Source organism: Lissotriton helveticus, chromosome 12 (assembly GCF_964261635.1).
Source record: "Lissotriton helveticus chromosome 12, aLisHel1.1, whole genome shotgun sequence".
Classification (NCBI taxonomy): Eukaryota; Metazoa; Chordata; class Amphibia; order Caudata; family Salamandridae; genus Lissotriton; species Lissotriton helveticus.
In genome coordinates this window covers 500,484,403-500,506,219 of record NC_136073.1, presented here as the reverse complement: position 1 = coordinate 500,506,219, position 21,817 = coordinate 500,484,403, and positions in this window count along the sequence as shown.

Below are 21,817 nucleotides of genomic sequence, written 5' to 3'. Positions count from 1 at the left end.
AGCAGCAGGAAGTCAGACTCGTGTCTTGCAGCATCCATTTTGTGATGCCAGGGCTCAGTTAGCCGGTACCGGGTATACCGGTGCTGTCATGTCTCTCCCTCTAGAAGGGTGGGATCATACTACCACACCAGTTACTTGGTTTGGCTGCATCACACACAACCCTGGAATCAAGTTTCCGAAAGCTGCAGAGGGGCTCCGCTCATGCATGGGCACCCTCTCACATGAATCCCAGCACCCTGCCTTCAGGATTGTTAAGGCCTGCCATTGAGGTGACTGATAGGTTTATATGTGCAGTGATATAGGGAGATATAGTGAACCTATATCTCAGTAAGGGGTACTGAGTAAGTGCATACACCACCTTACACAGGCTGCAGTAGGAGACCTGTGGTGTCATTTTGGAAGGCTTCACATGGGTGGCACAATACATGCTGCAGTCCCTTGTGGCCTCTGGGGTAGCTATGCCCTGGGTACATAGTATACCTTATACTAGGGACTCACAAGGGTACCCCAGAATCCAAACTGGAGTGTTCCTAAAGTACATGCAATCATTTTAGAGAGGAACCAGCTAGGCTGGCGTCCTGGTTAGCAGGGCCCCAGCCAGACTAAAGTCATAAAACAGTGAAACATCAGCAAAAAGTGGGGTTAACTATAAAAAGCAGGTCCAACTCTCCTACAAGTAAGATGATTGCAGTCCAATGGCTGTGTGTGTCTAGGCTGATGACTGCCTAAGAGGCATACATATAAGCCGGGGTTAGAAAAAAACTCACTTGTCTCCTGACACTGCTGCTATCAACTCCACCTCCACCTTAGCTGCTGTTTACCCCCTCTTGGAGTAGTCATGTCAGGCTAAGCAGGTGAGAGGGCCCGTCCCTTCTCTCCAGAGGAGCTGGAGACCCTGGTTGGAGAGGTCTCTCCCTGTATGGCCAGGTCTATGGCTCAACAGAGGAACAGGTAACTATTTCACATAAATATTTGTATTCTTCAACTTTATTCTTGTAATTCCCATTGGTTCTAATTAGCCCTTGAGTACCAGAGTTAAAACATGCTTGTTTTTGCTGAATGTGAGTGGTCCCTACATAGGACAATCATGTAATGGATTAAGGGGCATGGTACTTTGAGGAGTGAACATCAGCATTGTAATGTGTGATAACCCTATATCCTACCAGTGTCGCATGCACATATATATGTATGTCTACATTTCATGGTACCGATGATAAGTTACCAAAACAGATCATGGTATATTGCAAAGAACTGTATAGGCTTTATAGCATGAGCTGTGTCTGTATACTGTAAGAAGTTGTGGATGATGTTTGCCATGTGTACAGTCCCACAGATCACTCATCCCACATCGCGCTTTGCAGAACTGTTGTCTGGGAGCTAGCTGTACCTCACAGACCTACCTCACAGACCCCTTCAGAGTGCCATCCAATCTTGAGGTCACGTATTTGATGACCAGTAGATTCACTCTTATGTATTGAATTTGTGGAAATGTGATGTTCATGTGAGATCATTAGGCACAGCCTTCAGAGAGCAATGCTTGACAATGACTTGTAGTCAGTCTGGGCCATGGCACAGGCCGGGTCAGAGTTACTGTGGCAAGAAAACTGATGCTCAGAGTAATCTCCCTGTAGACGTGCAGCTCCATGGATGTTCCCAAAGTGAGTTTTAGTATGCAATGATAGCCCTGATTGCTTTTACATGTATTTTATTTGGAATGGTGACTGAGGTAACACCCTGACCTGATACTTCGTTCCCTTGACCCACATTGTTAATGTGTGCCTTTGACCTATGACAGTCCCCTTACTCCCACAGATTTATTGTCACTTTTCTATATGTCATGCTTCCACTGTACAGGCCTATTGCACATTTGACACATTACCAGTGCTGATATTTGGTTACGTCTGAAGAGATTTTGAAATGTTATTTATCTGTTTCGTTTCATACAATCCAATGAAACAACACACACAATGGTATGTTGAATGTCATCCCTGTTACAGTGCCTACATCTATTGCGTCCATACAGGTCAACATCTATCAGAAGAAAGACCTATGAAGAGACATTGCCTGGAAGGTCCGTACCTTGGGGGTCTTTCACTGGCGTAGCATCCATTGCAGAAAGAGGTAGGATGACCTTAGGTGCTGGACCAGGAATATTGTGGAGGTCCAGCAAGAGAAGTCCACCAAACAGGGTGTCCACCGGACCCTGACCCTCCTAATGGTCCACATGCTGCTGATTGCCTACCCGGACCTTGATAGGTAGTTGAGGACCCAACAGCAGCTACAATAGGGTGAGTCCTGTCCAGATTCATATATGTTGCATTGCCAAATGTATGTGTTACAGCCAGGAATTTCCCCATCAATTTGGTGGGTGAGCCCCCAGATGAGTCAATTTTTGTGTAGGAATGGCAGTAGGTGTATGCTGTTGTGCCTATTGTCTTTATAACTAGGACCACAGCAGAGCCCAGACCACTACCAATTCTCATTTTCTTGCAGAAACCTGGATGAGTGAAGTGATAAATCATCTCACGTTCTTAGTTGTTCTGGGTGACATATGTATCACACAGGCCACTTGTCTTCCTTGTGTAAGAAGAGATGTTTCCTCACTACTGTATCTCATGTGATGGTGGCCCTATTACATGAGGCACGGCAAACAGTACACAGCTTATGCAGTGACTGTACAACACTTCCCATTGGTAAGTTGTGTTTCAACACTGACATGACTGTGCAAACATCACTGGTGCCATCAGCATTAGTGCATACATGTTGCCCAATATTCATTTACCTGTTGTTAGTTCATCTACAATAGTTCAAAACGTCATGACATGCATCTGGGAGTGAGATGTAGAACTTTAGAGATCATATGTGAGTGTCCACACTCATCCTTATAAGGCAATCTGAGATTGCAATACCAAAGAGTGCTTTGATGTGCTATCCCACTGAGGCTCTAATGATCCCACATCTTCATGTCACAGATATTTGTGGGCACCCAGCAACCTTCAAAGGTTTATTGGTTTATAGGAATACAATCTATGAATGGTGACATCACCTCTACCAAGCAGGACTGGGGTTGTTTATATGGCTATATGAAGTATGGTGCTGTGTGAATTTGGTGTCTATTTACCAAAACATTTGATCTCAGTGCGTCAAGGCAACTGTCTAAAGTCCATGTGATACATAGGTAAACAACTTCAGTAGAGCTTTCATTAGACTTTTCAGGCAATGGACATATGATGAAGTCTGGAGTCAAAAGTCTCATCAGTGTACAACATGCATTTTCATGCAACATGATTTCTCCCATAGCACATTTTGATGAGATATCGGTCTTTAACTTGACCTTCATGGCATCATGATGTGTCATGAAGCAAAGGAAGACCAGTTGAAATCTAGGCCTTGTGTGAACAGTGTGTACATGTAAACATTGTAACCATCCTATTTGATAACATCATTTTACTAAGGTATACAAGAAGTGCCCAAGTATGCAAGGTGAACAACTAGCCTATTATGAAAATAATGATGAAGTATAGACAAATTCAGCCGCTTCAGGTAAGAGCGGTGGGGCGGTTGGGCCAGCTGGGGGGGAATTTGAGAGATGACCACAGGAGAAAATTAAATAAATAATACATTTTCCCTCATGGTCGTCTCTCGAAATCCCCCCAGCCCGCACCACTGATCTTACCTGCAGCGGCCACGGCTGGACAAATCGAACAATGCATTTGGAGCTGTCTGGAGTTTTGACATGAGTAGAACCAACTTTTTGCAGGTTATGTAGCATGCATGCATGTGCTCATGCTAAATTTGAAGGCCTATAGAGTGACCCATGAAGCTGGTGTGATATGTGCACTAAAACAAATGTTTTCTGTTGATTTGCAATGGTCAGGTGTGGTAAAGCAGTTCCAATAAACTCATGCTTCATGTCATTTCAGAATTATCCGGGGCAGGTGAAGGAGAAGGGGCCAACGGCGTTGGGGACATAGCTGGTCACAGCTGGTCGGACACTGAGGGACCCAGTGATCAAGAGGGTGTGAGAAGTGCCTCAGAGGACAGCAGCTCAAAGTCGTCATCAGAGTCATCCTTCGGTGGGCGCACCCGAGTGGTGGCAGACCCCAGAGGATTAATAGCACCTTAATCCTTGTTCGCTATCCACAGTTCTATCATCACCCTTCCTGTTGTCCCCAACCAGTTGTCCAGCCTGCTCCCCTAAAATGGGAGCCGTCACCTTCTCCCCAGGCACCTCAGCCCCTGCCCCTGTTACCCCTGATGCACTGAGTAAGGAGGCTATTGACCTCCTAAGGACCATCTCTGTCGGTCAGATTGAACTCTTGAGTGCCCTCCAGGGGCATGTTAATCAGCTGACACAGATGGTTGCCTTCCTGGAAGGCATTCAAAGTGCAATGCCCAGCCTTCAGAGGTATTTTCAGGCTCTGGCCCCCTCACTAATGGCAGCCCTCTACCCAGTCCAACCTTCCACCCCACCTTCTGCCCCTTCCCCATTTACATTCTTAATTCACATGTCTGTCCCAAGCACATGCACACACACACACACACACACACACACACGCTTCATCAGAGCCAAGCACCACACACAAATAAAACCACACAAAAAGCGGACACCCCCACCCCTCACCACCCTCACCATACCCATACCTCCACACACCACAACACACACAGAACCCTCCACCACACCCATACTCCCAGACACCAAACCAACATACACAGACTACTCCACAACACCCAGCAGTCACACAGACACCACAATAATGGCCACAGACCTTTCCGCAACATCCAGCATGTCAACAACACACACAATCAAACAATGTGGACACTCACAGTGACTCACACAACACACAGTTAATTCAACACACACATCTCTCACATCCACTCCCTGTACCTCCGAAACCCAACTCCATCTGAAAAATCCTACCCGTTTTTCCAGTTAAGATATGTTGTTTACCCTTACTCTTAGCCCTGTGAAAACCGACACCCCCCACCCTAAGTCCTAAAAATATCTCTCAAAGCACAACCCATCCCTATCACATCCTACTCCAGCCCTAGGAAACCTGATCCCCAACCCACTAAAACCAGCCCCAAAACACAGAAGACAAAAAAAACTCTCAAAACCAAATCTACCCCTCCTTAAACCTCACCCCCTAAGTGCCATCTTTGGGATGACTGCTATGAGTAGGGTGAGTAGCGCGCTATACAAATGCTTTGATTGATTGATTGATTGATTGCCCAGTGGCTGCTCCTTTGTGAGGGAGTTCTCTGGCAGTGTCGGTAAGAACAAGTTTGGTGGCACAGCATTGTGCTCTGGCACATGGTGAGACAATGGGCTGGCCATTGGCATTTGTTTTACATCATGTTTTGACATACTGTCCATAGTTTGGAAGACATTGGTTGCGTCATTACTTTTCTAACAATTTAATGTTATTATATAGTTAGTAATGTGTGACTACAGTTGTGTTTGTTTCATCCCTGATTGCTGATCCAGTTGAAGTGGTTAGTACGATCTGAACTTGGACCCAGTGCTAGAGTTACCCAGGACAAGGGGAAATGTTGGGTGGATGTTTATGTGGGATGAAATCCAATTGGGGCTGACATTGCATTGGGAGGTATTTTATACGGTAAGTATTTGAGCTTGGCTTGGCCACTATCAACGTCATTTTGGTTGCATGTCTCCCTACAATGTAGGTTGGATATATGTCTGAGGTGTTCAAGTTAGGTATTGGTTTTCCACACAGGGAGGGTGTTGAATTGTCATACCTTTGTGGAATTTTGTATGGATATGTGTCAATTTTCCTCTGTGTATCTTACACCTAATTTATCTAGATGTGTGCCGCATGTTGTTAGTGCTGTGTTTGCTTTCATGGCTTGCACTTACACATTACCTACACATGCATGGCACTTCGTTATGCTATTGCCTACCCATGATATACTTTAATGTACAGGTCTTGTTCTTATCGAGATCTTCATGCATGTGCAAAATGTTCTGTGACCCAGGGCCCGGCTTTTCAGGATCCCAGAGGCATACCTATTCTGCAGAGAGTTTAAAATTGTGCCATTAGAATGCTTTTTACACTGATTCTTTGTAATCCCATTTATTTAATTAGAATGGAAGGTATAAAAACACTCACCTATTCCGAGGACCAGTTTAATAGGATTATTAATGGTACTTCCTCAAAAAATCTATCAAGTGTGCGCATAGATGAAACTGATGAGGAACAATGGTGTGCGCTATGGAACCTTAAGAAAAAGATAGTACGAGCTGAACTACATGCTGATTTTTTAGTCCAATACTGTAAACAAGGGATTATACCAAAAGGGCTGCAAGTGGTGAATGAACCAGGGGTGTTCATAGATAACAGAAAATGTATTGAGAACTGGACACTCATTGCTAATCGACTGGATGCTACTTTAACGCAAAGCCATTGAAGAAATGGAAGCCAAATTTTTGGATGATACGGCACTATTAGATGCTAAAGAAAAATTAGATGAAATCCAAAAAGATGTGACTATTTACAGCGATTACTTAACTAATAAGAAAACCAATAAACTACGTAAGGATATACAAAACTATAAATTAGAATACGTGTATCCCTATCTCCAACAAGATTTCTATGATAGACCCAGGGACACTTATCATCCTCGTAGAAATTGGCAAAACTAACCCCGTTATCAACCACCTAACAATACCAGGAAGAGAGTCCGTTTTTTTGATACGTCTTATACCAGCTCAGATTCGGAAGCAGAGTGCCATGATGAGGCAAGAAACCCAAAAGAATCCAATGGAGGCCCCAGCAAAGAAGGGCTCTCTTTTTTAGACTCACGCCAATAAACCTTCGGCCAACAACGAGGGAAAGGAAGGGGTCGGGGCAATTACAATCAAACTCCCCAATTCCTTCGACGTCCTCACACAAGGAGCCAGAAAAAATTGGGACTAGAAAATTCAAGAAAAGCACCCATTATTAACCTGTCAGAACACAAACTCACAAATAGTGAAATCAGCCTACTAGAGAAGGGATTAGGCTTTGCGGTCTCAGCTACAGTTGATAGATATTCACTAGAAAGAGACCTACAAAGCTTCTTCAGGAAGATCCGTTTGTCAATCTTCTTTGAAGGGAAAGACAGGCAGGTAAGGGCTAACAAATCTGGTCTGAAAAATAAGTCAACGTGGACTCCTAATATTAGTATGGTACCAAAAGATATCGAAGCTTTTGAACAGAGCGTTGATAAAAGCGTGGATGACCTTCTGAGACAAAAACAATGGCCAAAACATAACCTTACTAGAGAGGAAAATGCTGCTCTCCAGACACTAAAAAATAATACCAATTTAACAATCAAACCAGCCGATAAAGGCGGGGGTATTGTTGTCATGGATACCCTTGATTATAACAATAGAATGCTTTCTTTATTACTCAACAAGCAACACTACAAACCATCTAATTTCAGTGAATGGACCTATTTGAAGACATCAATACAAACCCTTTTGAGACAAGCTAAAGAAGATGAGGTCATCTGCGATGAGGAATACCACTTCTTAAATAATACCAATCCCACCATCCCAGCCCTGTACGGACTGCCTAAAGTTCACAAGAGTACTATTGATCCGCCAATGAGACCAATTGTTTCAAGCATAGGATCTCTCACTGAACCATTAAGCAAATATGCAGATGTATTCTTACAACCCCTCGTAACTTCCCAAAGGGCATACATTAAAGATACGACATCTATTATACAGAAGTTGGAAGGGATCGATTTCAATCCTGAAACTCAAGTCTTGGTAACACTCGATATTGAGGCGCTTTACACCAATATCCCCCAGGACGCCACGATAGAAATGATCAAATCCATGCTCAGCACGGTAGATAGAGACCTCAATGCACATGAAACTTTCATCATAGATTGTGTATCTACGGTTTAAAAAAATAACATCTTCATATTTAATAAGGATCTATACAAACAGACTAAGGGCACCAGTATGGGAGCCACATGTGCTCCCAGCCTGGCATGCCTTTATGTCTCCAGATTCAAAGAACATCACATCTTTAATGACCTTGCACCCTTTGCTGAAAACATCTCTGAATGGTCCCGTTACATCGACAATGTCTTTTTCATCTGGACTGGGCCTTCAGAGATGCTAGATGAATTCATCAGTTGGCTTAACCTAGGTGACGTTAATCTAAACTTCACCTCCCACACTAACAAACAACAGTGTGAATTCCTGGACCTGATTATCAAACATGTTGATGGCCACATCAATGTAGAACTCTTCACTAAACCCACTGCTAAAAATACTATGCTTCATTTCACCAGTAATCACCCCCCAAGTCAAATCAATAATATTCCCTTTGGCCAATTTTTAAGGTTAAAGCGTAATTGTACAACGATCCAAGACTATGATAAACATGCAAGCTTCCTCCAACGAAAATTCCTCGAAAGAGGATATCCCAAACGTCTGATAAGACATGCTTACAAAAGGGCAAAATATTACAATCGTGACAGCCTGCTCAATGGTAAACAAAAATTAGATACCGACTCCCAACCGCTTATCTTTGTAACCAACTATAACTCATTGAGTAACAAGCTAAAAAACATCATTAATAGAAATTGGCACCTTATCAATGATAAACAACAGAAGAATTATCCAAAACCAATGTTCTCTTATCGTAGAAATCGTACGATTCGGAACAGTATAGTGCATACCTACAGGGACAGTAATATTTGTACCCAACAGAGCATAAACAAATCACCTTTGCCCACTGGCACATTTGCTTGTTCAGGGTGCTCTAACTGTAAAGATATTATTAAGGTCAGCACCATTAAGATCAAGAACAATTCTGTAGTATAACCTGTTCAGTGCTAATGACGAGGTGAACTCGTCATGAATAATGGGATTCAATAAATGTTAGCATTGAAGGTGTTAAAAGTTTCATGAATTGCCGCTCTAAAAATATAATCTATATGATTCGTTGTCCATGTGACCTCATCTATATTGGTGAAACGTCACGTGAGGCTCGCATCAGAATGAACGAGCACAAATCAGCGATTAGGAACAATAAGAAGGGTGCCCCACTCACTGAACATTGGCACACAGTAGGTCACAACATCAATGACTTTCAATGGTGCTGCCTAGAAGCTGTCACGATCAATAACAGAGGCGGTGATATAAATCAGAAACGCAGAAAACTAGAGCAGTACTATATGTCCAGGTTCAACAGTGTTAGATCAGGACTAAACAGTCGTGAAGATTGGGAACGCATTATTGGTTGAATGAAAGATCTTGACAACTTCCCAGTAAAAATATACATCTTAATAGAAATGCTGACTACATGATACCTTAGTATTAGAATTAATTATATGCAGACTTGCACACATAATGATGCTCTTCCTCATTCTGGGAAGCCCAATGAGGAACAACAAAGTTTGCTAGCAGTCAAAACAATAATTATGCTGGCACTCGAGCAACAATAAAACACCATATAATAAATGAAGATCTACTAGCATGGTAATAATAAGTATATGTAGGTCTGTATAACCGAGGAAGTTTTATACTTTAATTCAACTAACAATGAATTACATAGTCTTCTAGTCCATACAAGTAAGATTTTGCGGATATTCGAGCTATAATATAAACATCGCCCAACAAATGACGAGTAAAAAACATGGTTTTGTGGCACAAGTGCAAAAATGAGTAAGGGCTTTCGTGAATGCGACACTGGAAAATTAGGTTCCCAAACTTTCGGTTTTGTATAACAAAAATGATAAGCGATCGAGAATGTTAACTTCTTTGTGAAAAACAATAAAGTTCAGTGTTGTGATCACGTGATCACACCTAATCCAATAACATGGTCCCTAAGAGTAACCAATAGAGAGGCTGCTGATATTTAAGGCCTTAGTAACTTGGAGGAAGCTTCTTTTTACTGAAATTAACAGAACCCCCAGACGCTGTATACGGAGGAGCAGGGAGGCCAGCTTCTTTTATCGAGGTAAGCAAAGCACAAGTATAACGATGCTAATTTTAGTTAACTGCTAAGTATACTGCTAGCCCTTAAGAACCGCTAGGTATTAGGTTGTAAGACATAATATACTTACCGCTAGGTATTAGGTTGTAGGATATAATGGGCTATCGTTAAAATAGTTTGCAAACAAGGAGAACAAATAGCGTTAGCACAACGTTTTAACTCGGAGGTATATTTGTTAAATAAAGTATTTAGACTTATAACCCCATTAACAACTAAACGGGGCAATGATAAACTCTAATTCAATTTTAATTTTTTGAAAATAACTTGCGTGATTGAATAACCGCAATATTTACAATTAACACGTTTGTGGCGAGTGTCAAGCGATGAGGCACCCTTGGGCCCGTGCATGTCAATACTCATTAAACAGGATACAGATAGACCTTAGCAATAACTATAATTTTGAAATACGCGTGATCATTATTGCAATAGTGACACAGAACATGGTCCTTATAGGCGCGCATCAACAAGGCTCACGTAGTACAGTTAGTTAACGTGTAATACCAAATCATACACCACGTGTATGATAGGTCAATATAAGTAAGGAATAACACTATTTTTAGTATGATGGAATAGGAGCGATTTCACTGTCCATCAACGCTTCCTATCAGGTTTGCCCGTAAAATCGAGAGTAATTAAAAATGCGCTTGAATATGCTTCGCATAGATATACATATGCGTCTAGGTTCCAATTGCCATCTAAATATAAAATGGAAAACAGTAAATTGTGGGACTTTGATACATAAAAAAAGAATGTAGGTGTTCTTCGCTCAGCTAAATCCACATATTAAGCAGGCGAGATACTAACACCCTCTTTCTTTAAACTTATTGTTTCGCGCAAGTTAGATATTTTGCTCGCGTCGACTCATGTTCTCACGAACATTTTTAACAATTTTCTTATGTACAACATGATGTATTTTAAAACTGTATGAACCCTTTTTTATAAACGTGTAATAAACGTATGTACACCGCCTAATACTTGTGCTTTGTTTTCTCATGTCACACATAAATTATTAACTTTTTTGATATTGTCATTCTCATGATTGATACCATTGTATGTTGTTGTTTAATTTTGATTAGTGTTAGGTACATTATTTGTTGTGATACCTGGTGGTTGCGTCCAGTAATAAAACTCGTGCAGTAGACACCCAACACCCGGCAGGGACTTCCCCCACGGGCATCCTTTACATTTGGGACACTGCGAATATTTTTCTGTCATTTCCCCTGGTCCCAGACCGCACCTCAGGGGGCCTCCTATACCTTTTGATAATCCCATTTATTGACATTGCTTTTTCATGTGGGTGATAGTCCAACACAAAGTTGTAACAGAGAAAGTGTGTTTCAATTTCACGACACATCCACACAGATGAATCTTTGATATCAAAACAGGGCCTGGGATGTGTGCAACATGAGGGTGTCACAGAGATGAATAGTTGTGATATTGATAAGGAGGTGCTGTTGTGTGACACAATTTAATGCACACATCACTATCACTGAATGTGCGTTGTGAACACATGTCCATTTCTGCACAGCGTGCCTGTGCAGTGTCAGTGGCTTGGCCAAGGAGGGCATCGTACAGATGTATTTGGGTCATAATTTAAAACATTGCAAAACAGGGTCTCACAAATATGTTTGACAATGGATGGCAACTGCTTTGCCAGCTCCATGGGAGGGCATTGATTTGCTGAGAAGTCTATGGAAACAGGTAGTGGTAGGATTTACCAACAGTAGTATACATGATGGTGTCAATTTAGGATGTGATCAATCATGTACAGCAGCGGCAGGAAATGTACGATCTGCTCCATGGCGGCACAGGACGTGTAGAGGAGAGTAGAGGTGAGTTTCGGCCTTATATCCCTCTCTTTCCACCAACTCTGTTGTGGTGGCTGGACCCCAGCGTTCAAACCAGCTGTAAGGTAACTCATAATTGGGCCAGTGATTATACTGGTGGTCTGAGCCTCTGACAGTGTCAATGGCCTATTGCAAATGCAATGCTGTAATGTTTGGATTGGCTGCAGCGGTCTCTTGTCTATGTAACCACATGTCTTTTTATATGGCAATAAGAAAACCAGTGGTTAATCTGATGCCATGGTGGTCTTGGGACCCCTAAACCCCTAATCAGGCCCTAAATGTATTTATAGCTTTCTTGTTATGATGAGGTTGGAGATAGTTTATACAATACTTTTATAGTTTATAACTCCCCAATGTAGCTTGTATAGTAGTAGGAACAATACATCTGACCCCTTCAGAGTCCAGACTTTCCAAATGTGCCTAAGATTTTAAATTTAGAATCAGAATAGTATTTTGGACCCCTTATAAGTCAAGCACTTTCCCCATTGTGACTATGTGTGGAGGGGGGTACCAAATGTGACCACTTTAAAGCAGGGAAGGTTGGTGCATTTGGATGGGAGGGGCAATTCTCTAACATTAATGGGAGAAAAGAGGGGAGGAGAATTGTATGGCCGACTGGTAGGAGCCCCACGAAGGAGCTCCTAACGCTTGGGTTCCCCTCAGTGGATTATCCCTGTTAGCAACAGTCCTGCCGGCGGAACGAAACAGAAAGATAACGCGCAAGAGTAACCAGGTTAACCTGAGCATTTTTTTGCATTGAATCATCAGGATTCACACGTCTTACCTGGAGACGGGCGGAGCAGATCAGCCAGCGGACCTTCCCCAATCTGGATCTCCACATTGCTGGGCACGACATCGTCTCCTGATTATATGCTGACTGATGCGAAGTTTGGGAGCCCCCGATTGTCCTTGGTCACGCCGGGAGCGAGCCTCGCCGACCCCTGGAAGGACGGTGCCCACAGGTCGATGGTCCCGAGTGCTGGAATCGAGGAACCTGGAGAGGACGCCAGGAGGCTCACGTCCTCGCACCAGCGGCCGCGCTCCACGTCGGGGGCAGATGCCTGGAAGTGCGTACCCACGTAGGAGCAGCCGCACTCCAGCGGGGCTTCTCGCGAAGACTGTGGCCCGGGCAGGAGCCGCACGACAACAGCGGAGACAGCTCGCAGTGGGCCCTGCACGTGACGAGCTTTCTCTCCTCTTTCTGCCCGACCTTTGAACAGCGCGCTCGCCCCACCACCGATTCAGGCTTCATGGGCTGAATGCTCACGCGAAGCTCTCTGGGTTTGACTCACAGCAACATTGTCACCCCATTCCCACAACATAGGAGGCAATCACAAGAGAAAAGGCAAGTGACTCTTTTTCCTCCTCCTAGGCTGCCTTTCATTTTTAATTTGTCTCAGGGAAAGGTCCCGAACTTTAGTGGGTGACTTTCCGTTTTTCCTTCTATTGCTGCTTTTAGCTTATTTTTATATACTTTTCGGTTGGCATCAGGACTTTTGCTTGCTCGTACTGTATTTAAGGAACATTGTGTTTCTTTGAACAAGATGGCACTGTGTGTATCTGGATGCTGATGGCTCCTCAACCTAGTCATATAGTTGTAAAATGGCCGCTTGTTATTGTTTGTCCCATTATTCTATGGCAATTGAAAGAGGATCATAGCCTCTACAAACACTAAACATAGGAATAGGACTCTTCTGGGCTGGACACAAACAAAGGACTATATACCTGGGCAACAAATCTGACTAATGATTCGGCCATCCTCCCATTACTCTATAGCAACTGAAAGAGGACCATAGCCTTTACAACTAAACATAGGAATAGGACTCACAAGTGCTGGACACAAACAAAGGACTTCATACCTAAGCAACAAGTCATATTAATGATTCGGCCATCTTGGACTGTTCTCATTACACTCGCTCACCCTCCCTCTCTTCCCCCCTTACTACCTAACTATTTCATTATCATCATTATTCCCTCTTATATTGCTAAATTTTAAATGTATAAGATCTTTTACGCTTTTATGATTTTGCTATTTAAAATCGAAAAAAGCTTAATTGATTTGATTTGATCACTATCCTCCCATCTAAGGCCCTGACCCACACAGCCTATCCCACGAAGACCCTCGGCACCCAGACTGCTCTCTTTGCTTAACACGCAACATGGAACTCTTAGGCACACATACTTTCAATATCTTTTACCCCCCACACCTCTCACAAAAAACCTCCAAAGGTTTCAAGCACAACTTCCTAAAACTGCACCCTGAAACCCTCTTCGCTGACCCCTACTTTTCTCAGTACAATGGGCACATTACAACTGACATTATCTTCCACTCCAAACGCAGAGCCCAATGGCGCAAAGCATTCCTAACACTACTCTCGATCTTCTCTACCAGAAAATCTCCACATGGTCTAGCAATCACTATTGCACCATCACAGCTCTTCCAAGCTACAGCAACAATTACTATCTACAATATTGGCACTATCCTCATGCAACCCACAAATCACAATCTACATTTACTAGAGGAGATCTTCCCCATCATTAAAAATCATATGTGCAATCCCCTTACTTTAATCCAACACTCCCCCTATCCAATCCACCCCATCTGCCAACACATATGTCTCCTCCTCAACATCCACCTCATCCACCCTCCGCCCTCCTCTTCCCCACCCTCCTCGGGCATCGCATCCACCTGCCCATACCTCCCAGACTACATTCTCCCCCTACACACCACATCCCATCGCTATATACCAACCCACATCGGAACACACATCCCAACCCTCACTTCCCACCCAACCCCTTACGCCTCATCCACCAGCACAAACAAACACACCCCGACCCCACCACACAGATCTAATGCTGGCACATACATCGGCTTCCCTCCACACCGATCCCAAACGCGCTCCTACTCCCGACCTTATTGCGCTCCCAGCTACACCCACTACTTCTACTCACCAACAACCCTCCCTATCACCTATGTTACCCGCACTAACTGTCCCTCCACCCACACATACACCATCATCCACTACTCTACCTGTGCCCACCCTGGTTAAGGCACAACCCCACTCATGCTTAACTCAATCACTCATTCCACCCACTTCCAACCCTGATGCCAGGATGGATGAACCATCACATACTTTTACAATAGAAAGTTTCAATCTCATTAGGATTATGTCTGCACTCCTACAAATCAAAGAAAAACTCCACACTGTCAAAAAGAAGATTGCTAGACAACTAATGCACTTCAGATCGGTGTACACGGCTAGATCAAGTTACCCCCCTATTCACCTTTAACACACCCCCAAGCATTATCGCCTCTCCTGGAACTCCATCCCATCTCCCAATCTCCCTTCCCGCCCTATCCGAAGCACTAACCCATTCTCGGAGAATGATTTTCTCTCCCTCCTACTCTCCTACAGTCCCCCTCTCATCACCCCTAGCGCCGCGACACACACGATTAGGGCTATTACCCCTAATCCACACAGATCCTCCACTCACAACAATAGAGTAATTATTGATAATAATCTTAGAAGAATCACACTCACACTTGATCCCGAACCTTCTCTCACGACACCCCTTCTCAAATGCACCCTCCTGAACTGTAGATCGGCCGCTAGACACGCAGTAGATGTCGCCAACCTCATCATCTCTCATGAGCTTGACTTGATTGTGCTAGCAGAGACATGACTAATTGAATCCTCCTCACCCCTCTTGGACATTCTGGTACCACCTAACTATGACATCATCAGACTTGATACAAGCGAAAAAACTGGGGGAGGAATAGCATGCATACACAGGAGCACCATCTCAGTAAATAGAGCCCTATCCCCCACATTCTCCTCTTGTGAATACATGTGCATCGACATCACCAGTAATGGTACGCCAGTATGCTCCCTTCACATCATATACCATCCTCCTCGTGATAATCTTAGCTTCACTGAACACTTCATGGACATGGTCACAACAACCAAAGGACGTCAAAACACCCAAATATTCCTAGGCGACTTCAATCTCCATTCGGAATGACATCAATGACTCTATGGTCAACAGTCTCAAAACTTCATTAGTGCGCTTGACCTCGCCCAAATCTGCAACAGCCCCACACGCAAAAAAGGTGCAATCCTGGACTTAATAATTTCCAAGAACAACTCCATTCAGCTGGACTCAATCTTCCCCTGTGATTGGTCAGACCACCACATCATTACTTTCTTCATCAGGGAAACAGTGAAAATTAACGCAGCCCAATCCACTAAACCAAAGATATGGAAAAGAGACCTGAAAAAACTCAAGCCCAACACTTTGCCCATCCACTTCCATAAACTACTCCAGCCTCCGGATGACCTCGCCTCCATAAATGACCTCACCAACCATTACCTTAACGTAATGGCTAAGGTTATCAATGAAGCCGCTCCTCTGCAACTAAAGAGAGTTCCCTCTAAAAACTCCAAACCCTGGTTCAATGACCTGCTGAACGATGACAGACGCTCTCTTAGAACCTCAGAACGCATCTGGAGATCAGTCCCATCTGCCAAACACCTGAAAATTCTCAGGAGTAAGAGAAAAGATTATTACAGAAAGATCAAACGCTCTAAAGCCAAATTTTTCTCTCACCAATTAGATCAAGCAAGAAATCGCCCCCAAAAACTTTTTGAATTAATCAACTCACAATCTAAAGATTAACCTAAACAACTACAAGACACCTCATGCACCCAACCCACATGTGACGAATTCTCTGCTTTCTTTAATTAAAAATCCGAAAATATCAAGAGGGATCTCCTCAATGACCTTACAGCCCTACAGTCTTGCCCTCATACCACAATCCCTCCCTCTCCTCCAACTCCGCCACAACAAACATCCCCAAAACTTCAACTAAAAAATGAGGCAGCCTGGTCCTCTTTCGACACCGACACCGAAGAAGCTGTAGGCAAGATTCTTAGCACCCTCAAGCCGGCCAATCATTTTATTTATTTTGAAAGTTTTATAGAGCGCGAACAAGATCCTTGCAGATATCAGAGCGCTTTACACACAAGTAGGATAAAAACAGATAAAAAGCTAAATAAGATATAAAACAAAGTTGAGCAAAAACAAATTGATCAAATGTAAACAAGGTGGGGAGGCAACAGAGTAAAGGAGGGCAACTGTACAGTAATAAAGGAATGAAAGCTAAACAAAATATATCAAGCAAATATGAGCAAACAAATTAGGCAAATGTAAAACATGTGAGGTAGCAACGTTGTAAAGGTGGGCCAACGATCAGAAAATATGTCCAGCATAGATGCGCAAAACAAATTAAGTAGATGAAACATGGTGAAGGTTGTAGCGGAGTATGGGAGGACAACTCTGCAAAGTTTTCTGGAGGAGACAAAATGAGAACGAAGGTATATTAGACTAAATTCATGTGAATTTAGCTAAGAGTAGGGCTTTTACTTCTTTCTTGAAGTAAGCCGTGGATGGGATAAGTCTGATTTCTGGAGGAAGGGAATTCCATATCCTGGGGGCCATCCCAGAGAAGGAGCGTTTATATGTCTTCATCTTGTGGAATCTTTGGGGTTTCAGAAGAAGGTTCTTTGCGCTTCTTGTATCTCTTGTGCCACCCGATATTGTCAGTTTCTGAGCAAGATAACTGGGCGATTTGTGGTATATGGCCTTGTGAGTCATGCATGCTATTTTCAGGTGTATTCTAGCTTCGTATGGTAGCCAGTTTAGGGATCTGAGGTCGGGAGAGATGTGTGACCGTTTTTTTAGCCTGTGATAAGTCTGGCTGCAGCATTGATAGAGGCTTTAAGTGGGGCGGTAGTCGAAAGGGGGAGGCCACGGAGGGCAACACTTCCATAATTTACTTGAGGGATTACTAGGGCTTGGACTGCAGTTCTGAAGTCATTAGCGGGTAGGAAAGGTTTCAGCTTTCTTAATGTGTTGATTTGGAAATCAAATCAAACGTAACAATTTAAATCAAATATATGTTTACAAATAGAGGTTGGTCTTATCTTTCCCTTTAGCACAGAAGACCGACAGTTGGCTTCTTCTTGTACCTTGACGAAATTACTCGTCTTTTTAACAAACTCTGTAAGATCCTGAGGTTTTCAGTTTAAAAGTACATTCTGAACAGAAACTATCAGTGTATAGAATGTTAACCAGAGGTTCGCTACCAAATTTCCCCTTTTTAGTACCACAGCTTTATAAATGTTCACTAGTGCTTCCAATGCATACAAATAAAGACAGGCCCCTGATTCACTTCACCCTTCCGATAACAGGGAGCACATACTGGCTTCCTTTCATGTGGTTTGTATATTCGACTTTAGGGTTAAATGGGAAGAAATTTCTCCCCCCCGTTTGAACAATCTCATGTTGAGATATCTCCCTATGACCTCCTGTATTTTCATTAATATACTACTGCTCAAATATATAATTATTAGTTTGTATCTTATGTAGCTACACTGCTTAGCTGCACAAGTAGGGAGTCAAGGGTATGTAAGCACAATTATATGTACATATATTGCTTTGTTGATGATAAGAGTTCGAGATTACTCCTTTGTGTTTTTAACGTGTTTCATAAATGTCTTTCAGAATTTATTGTGGCTCCTGAAGAAGGCGTTCCCGTGATAACGCCGAAACGCGCGTCGATAACTAATATTGTTTGCCACTGTTTTAATATATTTTTTTGTGCAATTGTGTTATAAATACATTATTTGTATATGATTGACTGTTTAGATGAATTTCTGGTTTTTATGTTCTCGCATCAAATGTTTTTAATATGAATATGTACAACTGGCAATAAATGTAAGTTTGTTTCTTCTATTTGGGTTTGTGCTTCCTACATTGTTCCTCCCGTATGTATTATCAATTGTGTATATTTTTCTCACACTGTTATTTCCCTGTATGACGAATTCAGTTTCCAACAGGGGGTCCTTGTTGTTTACATTATTGATTTGGAAATTAGCACTTTTCGTAGCATTGCTGATGTGGTGATGCATATTGAGATTGCAGTCGAGGGTAATGCCTAATGATTTTGCTGAGTCCACGATAGTAGGTTGGACGTTAAGTGCAGTGAGATGATTAAGCCAGGACTGAGTGATGGGGACTTTGGAAGGAGGAGCAATTAAGAGGAATTCTGTTTTGAGGGCGTTAAGTTTGAGATGATTCTCTGCTAGCCAAGTCTGTGTGTTTCTGAGCGTTGTGTTGAGAAGTTTGATGTCTTCAAGGGTGTCAATTGTAAGGTAGATCTGGGTATCGTCCGCGTACATGTGAAATTGTACATTAGATGTACAATTTCACAAGTATATCATACCAACGATCCTCTCCCGGCTAACGCAGTTAAAGATCTAACCCCTCTGATCCTGCCGCTCTGGACCAGGATCATCAACAGCTCTCTGCATCAAGGCTATATCCCTGACATCCTCAAAATTGCTCAAGTGACACACATCCTAAAAAAAACCCACAGCTGACCTGATGGACCTTAACAACTATCGTCCTATTTATAACAGCCCTACCCTAGCCAAACTTTTGGAAAAATGCGTTCTCCAACAACTGACAAAACACATTGACCACTTCGACCTCCTTGACAATCACCAATCTGATTTAGAGCAGGGCATAGCACCGAATCAGCCATGACTCACATTATCGATGACGCGTTACAAATACTCGACCAGAATGGATCATGCCTACTCATATTACTACCTCTCCTGTGCCTTCAATACGGTCAAACACGAGAACCTGATTGACCTGCTGAATCTCAGAATGGGCCTATCAGGCTCAGTGCTCAGTTGGTTTACCTCCTTTCTTCAAAACCGGACCCAAAAATTCAAGGTCAATAACTCCTTCTCAGAACCTGTACCAGTAACTCTAGGAGTCCCACAAGGGTCCGCACTATCCCCGACACATTCAATCTATTTATGGAACCTCTTACTGTCTTGCTGCATTCATCCAACGTCCAATTTCTTGTTTACACAGATGATACACAACTCTACCTGAAGATTCATACTCCTGAAGATATCAAACTACTCAACAAAACACTGCTGAACACCCAAACATGGCTAGCTGAGAACCATCTCAAGCTTAACGCACTCAAAACTGAATTCCTACTTATAGCTCCACCCTCCAAAATTCCCCACCTCCAGGATTGGTTCAAACACCTCACGGCATTCAACATTCAACCAACAATCATTGACTCAGCTAAATCTCTGGGTATGACCCTTGATTGCAACCTCAACATGCATAAACATATTGGAAACGCATCAAAAGGAGCACATTTCCAGATTAATATTCTAAGGAAACTTAAACCCTTCCTACCAAAAAACGACCTCAAGACGGCAGTTCAAGCCCAGGATCGAGTACGGAAGTGTCTCTCTTTGCGGCCTCCCCAAAGCTACAACAGCACCACTAAGAGCCACCATCAACGCGGCAGCCAGGCTCATCACAGGCTCAAAAAAAAGGTCCCACATCCCTGACCTAAAAGCCTTGAATTGGCTACTATGGGAAGCCAGAATTCACCTAAAAATAACAAAGCCATTCACCAGAAAACACCTAGCTATCTCTCTCAGAAACTGTCTTTCTCTGGGGGTAAGAGATCCACAAGAAGTGCAGAAAGCCTATTACTGAAGCCACACAGATTTAATAAGTCGAAAACTTACAAACGCTCCTTCTCAGGGATGGCTCCTAGGATCTGGAACGCACTGCCCCCAGAAACCAGACTTACCACATCTACTGCATTGTTCAAAAAGGAAGTAAAGGCGATTCTCATGGAAAAATTCACATGATCATCACCGAAAGATACCATGACTTATATAGGTGCAAACAGACAATCTACATGACACTGATGCTCTCTCGGCCGGCACCTTTCTCTGTATCTTATTTTGGGCAGCGTAGGATGCAGATTTGATCTACCTCTCTCTTTTTTTTATGTATGCACACTATGTACAAGTATATTTGTATTTGGTATTGTGTTGTATAACTTTCACTGCCTGTAAAGCGCTCTGATATCCGCAAGGGTCTGGTTCGCGCTCTATACAACTTTCAAAATAAATAAATAAGTAAATGTAATCGCAAGTGCTGGTTACACCTTTTTTCAATCAGATCGTTGTGGTACATTGTGTTGAGGGCAGGACGGATTGTGCTGTGCCTTGGCTGGTAAGGTTTCACTTTTCCTAGAGGCACAAGTGAAAGCAGTTGTATCACAAGTGACCCTGCTCTCAATGCCACTGGTAATATCATCCATATGTTGGTTACTACTATGGCACAGAGCAGGAAGGTGGAGTATTACGTGGTGATGCTGGTTAGGCTTCACCATGCATTACTCACACCATACCCAAAAGATGGCCCTTGGATTCACAATAATGAATACTTAGCTCAGTCCTAGTAGAATGGCAAACAGCAGTCTGGCTTTACTAGATGAACATGTGTTAACCCCTTCCATGCTCATGACTAGCTAAGCTCATCATGGCATATACCTCTCAGGTGCTCATGATGAGCTGAGCTCGTCATGACCACACCCGTTTTCGTTGCTGTCCAGCACAGCAGGGGAAACTACCAAGGAGCGATGTGGTTAATCATTTCAGAGTACCAACATGGATGACAAGTAATGGATTCGGCTTGAAAGAAATCCAAAACCAATTTATAAAAATAAAGCAGCTTTTATTATAAATATGGACACAAAAACGAAGTAAATCAGATAAGTATAACTGGAGTTATCGATTTTAAAAGCAACATAAAATCAGTGCAAAACAGTCCCGTAAAACATTATCGTTGCAGTCAATGGCAAAATGCACTCATGACAATCGGTCACTTGCAGGTCCAGTTGCATGGACTCAAGGAGGGTAAATGTGATGTTGGTCCTAGTATCAAGCCACAACAGTCAGTTCCATTTTAGCTGGCTTTGAAAAGTCTGGGTACAGTGTTGTCCTGACTGTCATTGTTGCTTAACCGGGAACAGCAGATGAGACAGTTTTATTGCTTACA